The sequence below is a fragment of the Poecile atricapillus genome, chromosome 12 (genome assembly GCF_030490865.1).
Source record: "Poecile atricapillus isolate bPoeAtr1 chromosome 12, bPoeAtr1.hap1, whole genome shotgun sequence".
NCBI classification, from domain to species: domain Eukaryota; kingdom Metazoa; phylum Chordata; class Aves; order Passeriformes; family Paridae; genus Poecile; species Poecile atricapillus.
In genome coordinates, this window is record NC_081260.1 from 19,672,653 (window position 1) to 19,686,627 (window position 13,975).

General features: G+C 47.9%; 1 protein-coding gene across 3 annotated transcripts in view; it reads left to right on the forward strand.

Moving 5' to 3' along the window:
* The window catches only part of FGF13 (fibroblast growth factor 13), a 215,355-nt gene that overhangs the window by 12,028 nt on the left and 189,352 nt on the right, over positions 1-13,975 (forward strand). The window lies entirely within an intron of this gene.

Genomic DNA, 13,975 nt, shown 5'->3' on the forward strand with positions numbered 1-13,975 from the left:
CAGTCCCATCTCTGGTTTTTATTGCTGCTTTGAGTGTTGAAACTGTCCCTGGGACGGGTTTGAATAACTTCTGAGAGCCTTTGGTAGCTCATCTGTGTTCATTTGGGTGGCACCTCCTAAAGCAGTCCTGTCCTGTCAGGTTTGACTGAAACATCATTTGTGCTGCTCAGTGTCAGCCTTGCTGAATTAAATCCTCAGTGGAGGTGTGATATGTCTGCATTTCACACTGCTGACCACTGTTGTCATGAATATTTTAAATAATTGCTCTTTTTTTTTCCCCTCAGTTTTTTTTCTTTATAAAAAGTGTGTGTGTGGTGGGGGTTGTGTCAGATTAATGTTCTGTTTTAAGATAAGCCTGAAGATTGCTAGAATGAACTGTAATTTTGAGGCTTGGTTCTGCAGTATGGGATTTGTGTGTGTACAAGAAATTGCCACAATAGTTCCAGCAAGTTTAACAGAGACTGAAGCATGTAAGAGAAACAGATTTGGTTCCTGAAATCTGATCTTGCAGCAGCACAAAACCATGAATAAAGGGGAGCAGAATCCTGTGTTTAGTTTGCATCCTCAAAGATTGCCTGGAAGATGCTGTGAACTGAAAGAGTTCCCTGAAGTTTTACCCTGTCCTGTGCTGGATGTCCTTGAAGGCAGCTGCTGCCTCTCCAGTTCTGCTGTATTTTGGTTGGTTGTGCTTCAGAATTTGGCTTTGGGAATTATGCTGTATAATTCAGTCTCTTGCATTACCTTCATCTGTTTCTTATTTATGTTTTACCTTTATTGACAAGCATAAGGGATTGCTGACTCAAAGGTGTTGAATGATCATTAACACCATGGTAAGTGTGCTGTGAATGAAGAGTCTTTAAAAGGTGGTGGCATCAATTTTTGAGCCAGTCAGAAGAGCAGCACAAAGCATGGAAATGTTGGTTTTATGTGCATTTTCCGTTCAGTATGCAGCTCTGCAGTTGCTGTGTGATGTCTCAGTGTTTCACTGTGCAGAGAGAAGGGCTGATGCTCTATAAATTCAGGCTAGCAGTGCTGTGCTGGTGTGAGTTTATTGCCAGGTGAAGAAGGGGAGCATGGCTGGAGCTCAGGCTCAGCAGCCTGGCTGTGCTGGGCTGGCTCAGAGCTCCAGGGATCAAACCCTGCCACCAAAGCAGCTCTGCCTTTCTTTCTGAGCTTTTACATCTCCCAGCACTGAGGCAGGCTGCCCTACTGTGCCCAGCTTTATTTCCCAAGATGTGATTTATTCCTTGCTGGCTGACTTGAGAGAATCAATTAAAACTCGTGTGTGTGTGTGTGTGTGTGTAACAAGGCTTTGACATGAGGTAATTGATCAGGACATGCAGACACGTGAGGAAGGTGTGGGACAGATTTTAAAGCAGAAGACCAAAATGTGAGGAAGTTTCTTCTGACATGCTGGTTGCTAAATTCCCATTTGTGTAGGAACAGGCTTTTCTCTGGGTGCTGTGGTGTTAAACACTCCTCTGCACGTATCCAGGTTCATCTTTTTTCAGCTTGTCCTTTTGGAAACACATCAAGTCCATCCTTTTCACCTCATCTGGAAGGGAGGTTAAGGATGGCAGTCTCACAATGCAGACTGGCAGCTGTGTGCCTCATTCAGTGAGCTGACACTGGCCACTAATTCATTATTTCCTGCACCTTGGCTACCTCTGGTCCCTTTTGAGCTCCTCTGTCCCCACAGGCTGGGATGACAAACATGTGAATCCTTCCTGTGCTCCTCCAAGTGCCTCATAAACCATGAGGACCAGCTTTGGGTCAGCCTGAGGCGCTGGAAGGTGCAGCTGTAGGGGAATGAGCACCTTGCTTTCCTCAGAGCAGAGGAAAAGTGTCCCTTAGTGTCCTTAGGCTGTCAGTGTGTGTCTGCTGCCCGAGAGTGCCTGGAGCAGCAGGAGGGGCAGCCTGTGCCCCCAGCCATCCAGAGCCTTCCAGCTCATCCTCTGGGCCATTTTTACACTTCTAATAGCTGCTTGCTCTTGTTTTTGCTCCCTGGAGAGATGATAACTTGGCTCAAGCTGCGTGTGAGCTCTGGGGAATGGATGTGTGAGCTCCTGAATCCAAAGTAAGGGCAGGTGTTGGTGACTGTGAGCTCTCCCCTTTCAGGCACAGGGAAAGGCCTGATGAAAACCAGCATTGCTGAATGTTATTTTTAGTTTCTGTGCTATGGTGGTGGAGCTGCCTCTGTCAGGGGTCTGTCAGGAGAGCCTGGTGTTGTGTGCTTGTTGTGTTGGTGTTGCTTGCTGTGCTGTCTGCTCTTTGCCTCTGTGGCAAAACCTCAATTCCAGTGGTAGAGGAGAACTTTTCTGTCTGTTCTCTCCTTTATGATGGAGGTGTTTACTGGAAAGCTTTTCCTTGCAAATAGATGAATCGGTTGTGATTATTTTTCCCTACCCTAAGTTATTTAAAAAGCATAATTTATCCTGATTTTTTTTGGTGCTATTTAAAATCCACCACTGAAACAGCTATGGGCCATGCAGTTCATTATTAGAAGGCTCTTCTGAGTCAGAAAACCGTGTCTCCTGAAAATACATGACTTTGAAGCACAAATGCTGCTGACTGCTGCTGGGCTGAGGAGTTAGAGGTGGAGGAGTTTGTGCTTTCCTGGCCTGTGAAGAGCATCTTCTCTCCCAGCCTCATCAGGAGAGGCAGCCTTTGGAGGGAGTACAGGTCCTTTCCAAGGAAGGCTCTTGCCTTCTCCTGATCCAATGGGCTGAAATGGAAAATGGGAAGCCTTGACAGGGCTGGTGAGTTTGGCATAAAATTCATCCTTTAAATTATGGTTTGGCACCACAAAATGCTGATGGCACTGAGGCTCCTGGGGCACGGTAGGCAGAACCCACTCCTCCAATAAAAGTTTATTTCTTTTTCCTGCATCAATATTTATGAATTTTCCCCTGCCACCCTCCAGGCAGCAGTGACCCAGTTTTAGGGTTCTGGGTATTTATGGGAGATGGGGGTGAGGATAAAATTAGGGTATGAATGTGCTGTTCAGGGCCCTTCCCAGATCCTCTGGGGATATCCTGGGAAATTCTGTTCACCATCCAGTCACCAGGGGTTTGGGGATGTCAGAGAAGGGACAGTGGGTGACAGTGCAGGGTTCTGTGTGGCCACAGCCTGCTCCATCCTCTGCTGTTCCCACCTGGGGCTGCAGCCCTGCCCCGTGTTCCCCCAGCTCCAGGGGTTCCTGAGGGCTGGAAAAACGAGCAGAAAGGCACCTTGGTGATGTGGGGAGGATCTGTGAGTCCTCAACCTCCCAGTCTGTAAGTCTCATCTGAAGTAATAACCCCTCTGTAATAAACTGTACATAACCTATCAGAAATGACATTTTAGAGAATACTTACCCAGAGCCCAAAAGGTTACGGCACACTGAGTCCTCTGCCTGAGAAAAACCAGCTATGTTGTAATGAAAACCATTTCCATCAGATTTATCTTTCAACCTTTTGATCTTTATAAAGGGGGAGAGCTGGGTTTTGTAGCTGACTGCATCCTAAGTTCCCAGCTTTTAAATTGCTACCAAAATGTTGATACCTGCACTTCTGAAGGTTTCAGTGGTTTTATGTTTTTTAAACTGGGGACACAGTGGTCAGGGTATTCTCTAGGTTGTTACATCCACATGTTAAATGATGAAATAGTCTGTGTTTTGGTTTGGAGCAGAAGGGACTGTGGAGTGGATTCCTGCACTTGCAGAGCCACTGGATGCTGAGAGTTCTCTTTCAAATGGTCAAGTTCTTTCTCAGTGTAAATCTGATTTGTGTGAAAGCTTTCCTTAACTGAATAGTATCTAGTTAATATTTAATATTTCAGGGGTTTCTTCTTTGCTTCACGTGTACAGGCTCTGCAGGGCTTTCACACTGAAAGCAGATCCCCAAAAGATGAGATTTTCCAGGCTGCTTACCTGAGTAAATTCTTCTCATTGATAATAAGGTCTGCACAACCTGGCACTTCTCATTTCAGTGGAAAAACTTTTCAGTGACCATATGCCCCCCCAGATTGCCTTTATTCCTTTATGCAAGGAAATCTATCTACGTAACACTCCAGCTGTTCATTTTCTGTTGTGTTTTTAGTAGCAGGATTATTATTAAATAGCTACTGATAAAACTTCTCCACAGATCAGGATTAGCTGAAAAATGTGTGGCTTGAGCACCAAGCAGCCTTGAAAGCAAAATATCAGAGGAGAATTGTACATTAAACAGCTGACATTCACATGGGCAGTTCAGACTCAGGATTACACAGTTACTGCTCATCATTGAATTTATTTTTTGTTTTTTGTCTCCTGCAAACCCTTCTAGGCATCTTTCCAAATGGCATCTCTCTGTCCCTGCATATGTTTAGAAAAGCTGAAGAATCTTAGCATGAAATCTTAGTGCTTTTCATTGAAGGGAAGAGAGTTCAGTAACCCTTACAAGGGCACTCATTTTCTTCTCCAGTACCATCACACATTCTTTGTGTCCTTTCCTGGGAAACCATTCTCCCTCTGAAGTTTCTGCCGTGGTTCTGGGTTGGTTTTGTCCTCAGGCTCTTGTGATCTGGTGCATTTCTCTTGTCCAAGTGTCTGTTCTTTGTTCAGGGTCAATAAGCTGGGGCTAAACCCGCAGGTCCTCAGTGGTGCAGTGATGGAGCTGCTCTGTAAATTCCTGCCTGTGCTTTGTTTACCTGCTTCTGGAATGTTTCTCGTGTGCTTGCAGCCCTTTTGACCATCAGGTGATTGCAGGCAAAGCAGAGGGGAAGGAGAGTGCCTGGAGCTGAACTAATCCTCAGCAAATGCCTGTGAGTTCTTGGGTGACAGTGCTAAGACAGAGAATTGAGGAAGACCAAGAATCTGCAGATGTAAAAACTGTTGGCTTTGCCAGGAGGTGCACAGCTTTCACTTTCCTAAGTAACTTCCTTCTGATAACAAAATCAGTGTTTCTATGGCTTTTGTTTCGTTATACCATTGAATTTGGATTTTGAGGAACGATCATGCAGGCCTGCAATGGTACAGAGCCCACCCAGAGCACGGGATGCTGGGGTCCCCTGGGAGCAAGGGAGAAGCATCTGCAGGGGCACAGGACATTTGTGACTCCAGGGGGGACATCTGCAGGAATTTCCCAGGGATTCTCACTCCACCTGCCTGTGAGCTCCCATCGAGGGGTTCTCCTGGCTGGGTGAGAGGCCAGGGTAGGCAGGAGGCTGATGAAATCCAGCCTCATTCCCTGGAGCTATCAGAGAGCCTTGGCTCCTGGAGCTGGGGCTGGAAATGCCTCTGCCTTTGCTCTCTGTGGCTTTGAGCTGTTATTTTCTCAGCTGACTCCCTGTGGACCCTTTTCCTTGTGTCCTTTCTCCACAGCTGCCAACCTTTCATCTCCCCCCTCAACGCCCTTCTTTCCTCCACAGGTGCCAGTGTCTAACCTGTGTTTAGCTTGGAGTTTGCTTCTGCTTTTGTCAGATCTGCTGAAGGGATTTTGTGCCAAAGACTTGTTCAGTCTTTCCCAACAAAGTAGCCAAAAAAATGACAGAATTCTTTCTTTCTACCCTCAAACCACCACAGCTATAACAGCGCTGTAACAACACTTGGAGACATTAATTTATTTGTCTGTGTGCAGACCAGGCCCAAGACTGATGCAATTCACTGCTTTTTACTTAATTTCTTACAATTATACTGGTAAATTGGAACTTTTGAGAGAGCTGTTAGTTGTTACAGAGAGGCAGGTGCCTTGCTATTTCTCTGCAGTCCTGCATTATAACAATTCCAATCATCAGCCTGTAATGTCTTCACGTTAATTACTCCTTTTGTGAGATGAGACTGGCAAATGAATCTTCATCAAGCAACTGATGAGTACATCTGTGACTTTGTAATTTAAAGCTGAGGTTAATAAGGCCAGGTCCTGGTGGGAATCAACTGGTGGTCTCTGTTGTAAAGGTAATGAGTCTGGCTTTGCAGGCTGCATGCCTCCACTTCCAGAGACTGGCTGAATTAGTAACCAGAAGCAGATGTGAAGTATATTATCCACTCTGTAGATGTTAATTACAGCAGTGCAGAATAAACAGATCTGCAGGTTAGAGCTCCAGGTGTGTGCCTTGTGAACTCCTTGAGGAGGCTCATTGTCCTTGTGATGGTTTCTGAATCCGTGTGCCTGGAGTGTTGGAGCACCACGCTGTCTCTGGCCTTTCAGCAGACACATTTTCTGTTCTCTGCTGTTCTCTCATCACGTGTGCTTTGCCTGAGCAGGCTGATTTGGCATCTGACCTTGTGTTGATCTGTGCCCAGATGTGACCATGGCCAGCGGCTGCGAGCAGCTGGCCCGGCCCAGGAGGACTCAGACACGCTCCTGTTCTCTCTCCTTCCCAGGATATTCAAATGGCACCTCTTGCACCCTGGATCCATTCAAGAGTCAGGGATTCCTCCTGTGCAGTGCAAGCAGGGCCAGGTGCAATCCTGGCTGGGTTTGTGTGGGGTGTGCCCTGGAGAGCAGAGCTGTTCACGCAGCCCTCGGGGTCTGTTCCGTCCAGCATCCAAAAAGGCACAGGGTTTATCCTGGGGCATTCATGTTTCTTGAATTCTGTCTCTTGGTGTAAAAACCCCTTGCATTTCTTCTGCCCTGCTCATGAAGGTCTTTAAGGCAGCATGGAGCTGATGTTCAGCTGGGACCTTTGGCATCAGAGGGATTTAGAGATCAGCTGGAGCTGTCTCTGACTGTTCCTGACCCTTGTCCCCATGTGTGGCACCAACCTGTAAATCCTAGAACTGGAATCACCTGTTAGGCTGCAGGAGAATTTCTGCTGGGTTTTAGTGCAGCAAATCATATTTTACTGTAATTTATTGCTTCCCAGTTAATGTAAGTTATAGATACTCATTAACTTTGGAATAAATACTAAATTTTACTCTTGCAATTATAAGGCAGTATTAGGATATAATTTAAATCAGCTTTAATATAGAATGTTAAGAAAAATGAGCAGGATTTTAAATGTAAATGACACATATTTAAATGGGAGTTCTTTACTATATAATTATTAGTCTGTATGCCCTACATGTCTAGATTACATGTGAATGTTCTTTGTGCATTAAGTGTGGAGTAATCAGATGTAGAAGATGTGTTAAAGATAATAAAATCAATTCATTGTGTTAATGTATTCATGTTCAAAAGCAGGTGAAGACTCTCAGAAACATTTACCAGGGAGGAAGATTTGCAGAGAGATGGAGCAGAGGGCAGAAAGGGACAGCAGTGTCACAGCCTGTAACACACAACCAAAACAATGAGGATCAGAAGAGTAAAATCCTGGTACAAAACTGTGAGGATATTTGTGAAGCTGTTCCACAGAGCTGGTGCTGCTCCTGGAGTTCCCTGGCTGGAAATGCCCTGGCTTGGGAATGGCTCCTCGGGGCAGCAGCCAAGTGATTTCATTGTTCTCACATCAGTGTGTAAAAGCAGTGCAGGTTCTGTACACACAGCTCAGTTCTGCTCTGAGCCCTGAGTGAGGGCAGGAACTCAGCCAGCTCTCACAGATGCTGGGGATTATTAGATTCTGGTACTTAGCATCATTCTGAAGCTTAGCAGGCAGTTCTTGTGGAGCTGTTTTGACACAGCTGGAGATGGAGGGCTGTGAGATGAGGTGCTGGAACACACACACACACACGTGGAAAGGAGAATCCAGTCCTGCTGTGGTCAGTACTTTGTTGGGAAGCACTAAAGCACAGGATGCTGTGCACACCTGACTTTGCAGTGCTGGTCTGTTTGAGGCCGGTGGTGAGGACATTAAAAACTGTTTCCAGGGAGTTTGGCACAATGAAAGAACAAGCAGGGACAAACCTATTGGCAGGTGTTCCCCAGTGAAGCACTCGAACAGTGGCTCCTGTCAGGAAGATGCTGCCTTTCACAGCCCTTGGTCCAAAACCCAGGAGTTTGTGCTTGGGGATGGATATCTGCAGTCATTTTCCAGGCTGCAAAAATATCCATGAAGTTAAATTATTTGGATTTATCTAAACAATATGAAGTACAAGAGAAATGATGCCAATATATCTGAGTAGCACTCTGCCTTGGTAGCTGAGATTGTCTCCCTTGTTAGCTCGCACTGCTGATCCAATTCACCATCGCAGCAATTCCTGGCAAATGCAAGGTGAAGTGTGAGTCCTCAGGCTTTTAGTTTCGTACTTACAACAAATTATACTCAACCCCTATTTTTGTTGAAAATCTGACATCCCAGATGGGTTTCTCAGGGACAGTGATGTGCATGATTACGTGGTCTGTCAAATATTTTCATCTGTGTAAAGCTCAAACTGAGCAGAGTCAGTGGGATTTCAGTAATGTTGAGTTCCTGCAGTTTTGTGGGAAGTGCTGTTGTGTAAAGGAAAAGGCCCCAAAGCAGCACCTTTGGTGGGGCAGAGGGGGCTCACAGCTCCTCTCTCACGTTCAGAGAGCTGCTGAGATGCTGATGGATCCCCAAATTGCACCCTCCAGTCAGCACCACGTGTCCAGCCAGCCCAGAAACTGGGGAGCAGTGGGAAAATACTGTGAGCTCCAATGTGCACAGACATTGCAGATGTTGGGGGAAAAAGTGACCAGTCAAGAAAAGAGCAGTGATCATTTCTCCTTACACAGAGCAGCTTGTTTGTGAGCTGTGCTACTGAGCACTGTTAATCTAGATAAAGGCTCTAATCCCATCTAAATCCATTGCAAAGCTCCTCTGCAGACTTTAATGAGACTACAACTCTTTTCATCATTAGTTTGGAATTTCTTTGCTTGGGGCCATGTGCATGTGAGGAGGGAATGGAGAACTAAAGGAGAGTGTGTTTTGAATTGGAGAGCAAATGCACAAACATTTGTGTGTAAGAAGGAGAAACAATCTCATCTTTACTGCTGCAAAGGAATATTTCCCCACTGGCTTTGCCTGTATCCCAGCTGAGAAAAGATTTGAATAGAGCTGTTTCTTCAGGAGCTGGATAGCCAATGTGTTCTGCCCCAGTGTGTCCATTGCTTTGGAAGGAGAGAACTGGTACCTGTGCTAGGGCATTTTCTCTTTTATGAGCACTGGCACAGGTCATGGATGGTGACTGAGGAGTTGTAGCTTTCTGTGCTAAAAAGAGTTTATACAGACCATTGTTTTGCTTTAAAAACCAAGCATCTAACTCTTTTGTAACTGGAGAGAGGCTGCATAAATCACATTTGATGGTGTTGGGTCCATCTCTGAATTGATACAGGCAGATATTTCAGACCTAGGAAGTATTTCTCAGGGCAAAATATTTTCTTGTTCACTGAGCCCACCCTTCCCTGCCCTTTACCTTAAAGTATTCCTGCTGAAAACCGAATGCTGTGTGTATGATCAGCAAGTGACTGTGTCTGTTGAGGATCAGAGCGTTTTTGCTCTGTTCAGGTTGTCAAACAGATGAAGAAAGGAGCAGATTCCCAGTGTGTCTTCCATGCTTGGCACAGGTGTGGGGAGAGAATGTCCTTGTGTGTGGAAGGAGTGAAAGGGATTATTAACTCTGCTGCTGGTGGTGATTGTTCCCCTGGGCTGTGCTGGTTTTGGGGTTGGTTTTGGGGTTGGTGATTGTTTTGGGGTTGGTGATTGTTCCCCTGGGCTGTGCTGGGTGTCTGTGCTGGCTTTGGGGTTGGTTTTGGGGTTGGTGATTGTTCCCCTGGGCTGTGCTGGTTTTGGGGTTTGTGATTGTTCCCCTGGGCTGTGCTGGGTGTCTGTGCTGGTTTTGGGGTTGGTTTTGGGGTTGGTGATTGTTTTGGGGTTGGTGATTGTTCCCCTGGGCTGTGCTGGGTGTCTCTGCTGGTTTTGGGGCTGGTTTTGGGGTTGGTGATTGTTCCCCTGGGCTGTGCTGGGTGTCTCTCCTGGTTTTGGGGTTGGTGATTGTTTTGGGGTTGGTGATTGTTCCCCTGGGCTGTGCTGGGTGTCTGTGCTGGTTTTGGGGTTGGTTTTGGGGTTGGTTTTGGGGTTGGTGATTGTTCCCCTGGGCTGTGCTGGGTGTCTCTCCTGGTTTTGGGGTTGGTTTTGGGGTTGGTGATTGTTCCCCTGGGCTGTGCTGGGTGTCTGTGCTGGTTTTGGGGTTGGTTTTGGGGTTGGTGATTGTTCCCCTGGGCTGTGCTGGGTGTCTCTCCTGGTTTTGGGGTTGGTTTTGGGGTTGGTGATTGTTCCCCTGGGCTGTGCTGGGTGTCTCTCCTGGTTTTGGGGTTGGTTTTGGGGTTGGTGATTGTTCCCCTGGGCTGTGCTGGGTGTCTCTCCTGGTTTTGGGGTTGGTGTGGCCCAGGTCCAGAGCCTGGGCTGGGTGTCCTGTCCTGCAGCCAGCCCTGCACAGTGACTGCTCCTTCCAGACCCTGAGCACTCCCTGCTCCAAACTGAATTAAGGCTCAGTTTGAAAGGACTTGAAAGGATTATATGTGCACAGAGCAAGGAGCAGCCCCGTTAATTGACTGATTCGCTTTGTTTCAGTTTTGATTTAGTGAGAATGCTGAAGTGATGACTCAGTGAGCCACGCTAAGATGTAATCTGGAAATATCATATATATGATGAGTAGTTCCTTCTAATACGGTCTGATCTGAATATTAGATTTATTTCATAATTGATTTCTGCTGCAGGAAGAGCTACTTGTGCCCAAAGTAGTTCAATTAAAAAGGAAAAAGAAGAAGGGGGAAGGAAAATGCCTGTAGGTGAGGGCTGATGAGCTAAACAAGTGTTGTCACCTGCTCTTCAGAAGGGCTGCTGCAAGCATGGGGCAAGTGTTGACAGGAGGGGCTGTGCCTCGGTGAGAAATGCTGCTGTGACTTACAGACCAAAATAAACCCCAGTTTTTTACTGGATCCATGCTGTTCCCAGTGGGAATTTACTGGGGGACAGCAGTGCAGCTTCTGCACTTCAGAATGGCTTCCAGCACTTACGAGACTTCCCCAGATTCTGAGGAGGTTTTTGGAACCTGCCACATAGAGAATTTTATATATTTATATATTTAAAAGAACAAGATACAAAGATAAAATCCCAAACCAAACCCCAAAGCACCAAACAATCCCCCAAACACCATCCCCACTCCCCACCCCTCCAAGCCCCGAAAGATCAACCTGAAAGCAAATCCTTGGAATGTGAGCAGCCCCATCTGTGAGGCTGCAGGGTTCACAGAGCACCGAGGCACTCCAAACCCTTCCATTCCTGCACAGCTTTACTCTCACATCCCGCTGTGGTGTCTTTTCCCCTTGCCTTTGCCTGCAGTGCTGGAGGTTGCAGGGCATTTCTGGTGTGAGCAGGACGTGCTGGAGCTGTTGGAAGCAGAATGTTTCCTGCCTGCACTCAGCTGGGCTCCCTGCAGGGCTGTTCCCCTGGCTCTGGGTGTGCACAGCTGCAATGGGGGCTGGAGGGAGCCAGGCTGGAGCAGGGAGCTGCCAGGGAGTGTCCCTGCATGTGGGGACTGCAGGAGGGGCTGTGCCCGGGACAGGGTGGCAGTGTGTGCAGGGACAGGACAGGGTGGTGGCAGTGTGTGCTGGGACAGGGTGGTGGCAGTGTGTGCTGGGACAGGGTGGTGGCAGTGTGTGCAGGGACAGGACAGGGTGGCAGTGTGTGCTGGACAGGGTGGCAGTGTGTGCCCAGGACAGGGTGACAGTGTGTGCCCAGGACAGGGTGGTGGCAGTGTGTGCAGGGTGACAGTGTGTGCAGGGACAGGACAGGGTGGCAGTGTGTGCAGGGACAGGACAGGGTGGCAGTGTGTGCAGGGTGACAGTGTGTTTTGGGACAGGGTGGCAGTGTGTGCAGGGACAGGACAGGGTGACAGTGTGTGCAGGGTGACAGTGTGTTTTGGGACAGGGTGGCAGTGTGTGCCCAGTGCAGGGTGACAGTGTGTGTGCCCAGGGCAGGGTGGCAGTGTGTGCAGGGTGGCAGTGTGTGCCCAGGACAGGGTGGCAGTGTGTTTTGGGACAGGGTGACAGTGTGTGCTGGGACAGGGTGACAGTGTGTGCCCAATGCAGGGTGACAGTGTGTGCAGGGTGACAGTGTGTGCCCAGGACAGGGTGGTGGCAGTGTGTGCAGGGTGGCAGTGTGTGCCCAGGACAGGGTGGCAGTGTGTTTTGGGACAGGGTGGCAGTGTGTGCACAGGACAGGGTGGCAGTGTGTTTTGGGACAGGGTGGCAGTGTGTTTTGGGACAGGGTGACAGTGTATGCAGGGTGGCAGTGTGTGCCCAGGGCAGGGTGGCAGTGTGTGCAGGGTGACAGTGTGTGCCCAGGACAGGGTGACAGTGTGTTTTGGGACAGGGTGGCAGTGTGTGCAGGGTGACAGGGTGGTGGCAGTGTGTGCCCAGGACAGGGTGACAGTGTGTGCCCAGGACAGGGTGACAGTGTGTGCAGGGTGACAGTGTGTGCAGGGTGGCAGTGTGTGCCCAGGACAAGGTGGTGGCAGTGTGTGCAGGGTGACAGTGTGTGCACAGGACAGGGTGACAGTGTGTGCCCAGGACAGGGTGACAGTGTCTGCAGGGTGACAGTGTGTGCAGGGTGACAGTGTGTGCACAGGACAGGGTGGCAGTGTGTGCCCAATGCAGGGTGGCAGTGTGTGCAGGGTGGCAGTGTGTGCAGGGTGGCAGTGTGTTTTGGGACAGGGTGACAGTGTGTTTTGGGACAGGGTGACAGTGTGTGCAGGGTGACAGTGTGTGCCCAGGACAGGGTGACAGTGTGTTTTGGGACAGGGTGACAGTGTGTTTTGGGACAGGGTGACAGTGTGTGCCCAGGACAGGGTGACAGTGTGTGCTGCTTCTGCTTGAAGCCCAAGTTTGGCAGCCTACAGCTGTCTCTATTTTCTGTTTTTTCTGAGCAAGAGAAACTCAGGTGAGAGTTACCGTGAGTTTAGTGAAATCAGTAACAACACACAAGACAACAAACCGTAAGGATGAAGTACAATCAGCGATAATGATGATGTACAGACACTTCTGCTTGTATTTCTTGACCATGTTCTCTAATGACTGGCTTATTTCTGTCTTCTGTTATTACCTGCCGTGTTTGAAAATGTCCTTTTTGGAACTTATTGCAGAAATTCTTTTATTTTAGTCCTGTTTTTCCTTAACATCGGGAAAGTAATGTTCTTAAATACTCGATGGGAATGCGTGCTTGCTGAGATAAGTGAATTAGAAATTGAAAAACGGTCACATATATTTTGATTCTCATTGTGTGCGTTCAAAATTAGAATCAATTTCACGATATTTTGCAGTTTCAGAAAAAGTAATTGCTGCTAGTGCATGTTTTCAATGCAAGTCTCAATTGTTCTATATTTTTGCCAACCTATTGCTATTTAAAAAATAATGGGAATATCTAATATTAGAGGCAAAAGTGGAGATGAAGGGTGACATTTTCTCCTGGGTATTTTTTGACGTGCTTAACAAGGTAATTCAGAATGCCTTTATTCTGGTGTTTTCTCTTTCCAGTATTATTTAGGAGATCTGCATATGTGTGTGTGATGTATAATAAATGAAAACCCTAACGAGAGGAGATCAGTGCTCTCTGGTCTCTGCCCAAGGCATCATCCACTGTGGTGTCTGAGCATCTCACAAATGCATTCTCTTGCATTCAGCCTGTTTGACTTCCCTGTGCTGCATCACAAAGAGAGAGGCTACGACTGATTTGGGCAGGGCTGCATCTGAGCCTGGTTCAGTTTTCTTTCCTGTGACTTTGTCTTTGCTCTGTGTGGTCCCTGTCCCGTGAGGAGCTGGGCACACGCAGGGAGGAGCTGCCCTGGAGGCTGCCCTGAGCCAGCAGAGCTCACCTGCATCCTCAGCAAGGACACCTGATAACCCAGGGAAACCCACAGGAGCTGGGGTGCATTTGCTTCATTTCTGCATTTTCTGTGTCTCCTGGGCTGGCTGAGGCTGGTGAGGCTTTATCAGGGGCTCACAGGCTGGGACAGTCAGAGGATTTCAGACTGGGCTCAGGGCTCTGGGATGTGATGCTGCTGTGGGTGTGGTGCAGGCACAGACCCATGGCAGCATTCAAACAACAAAAGGGGTTGGAT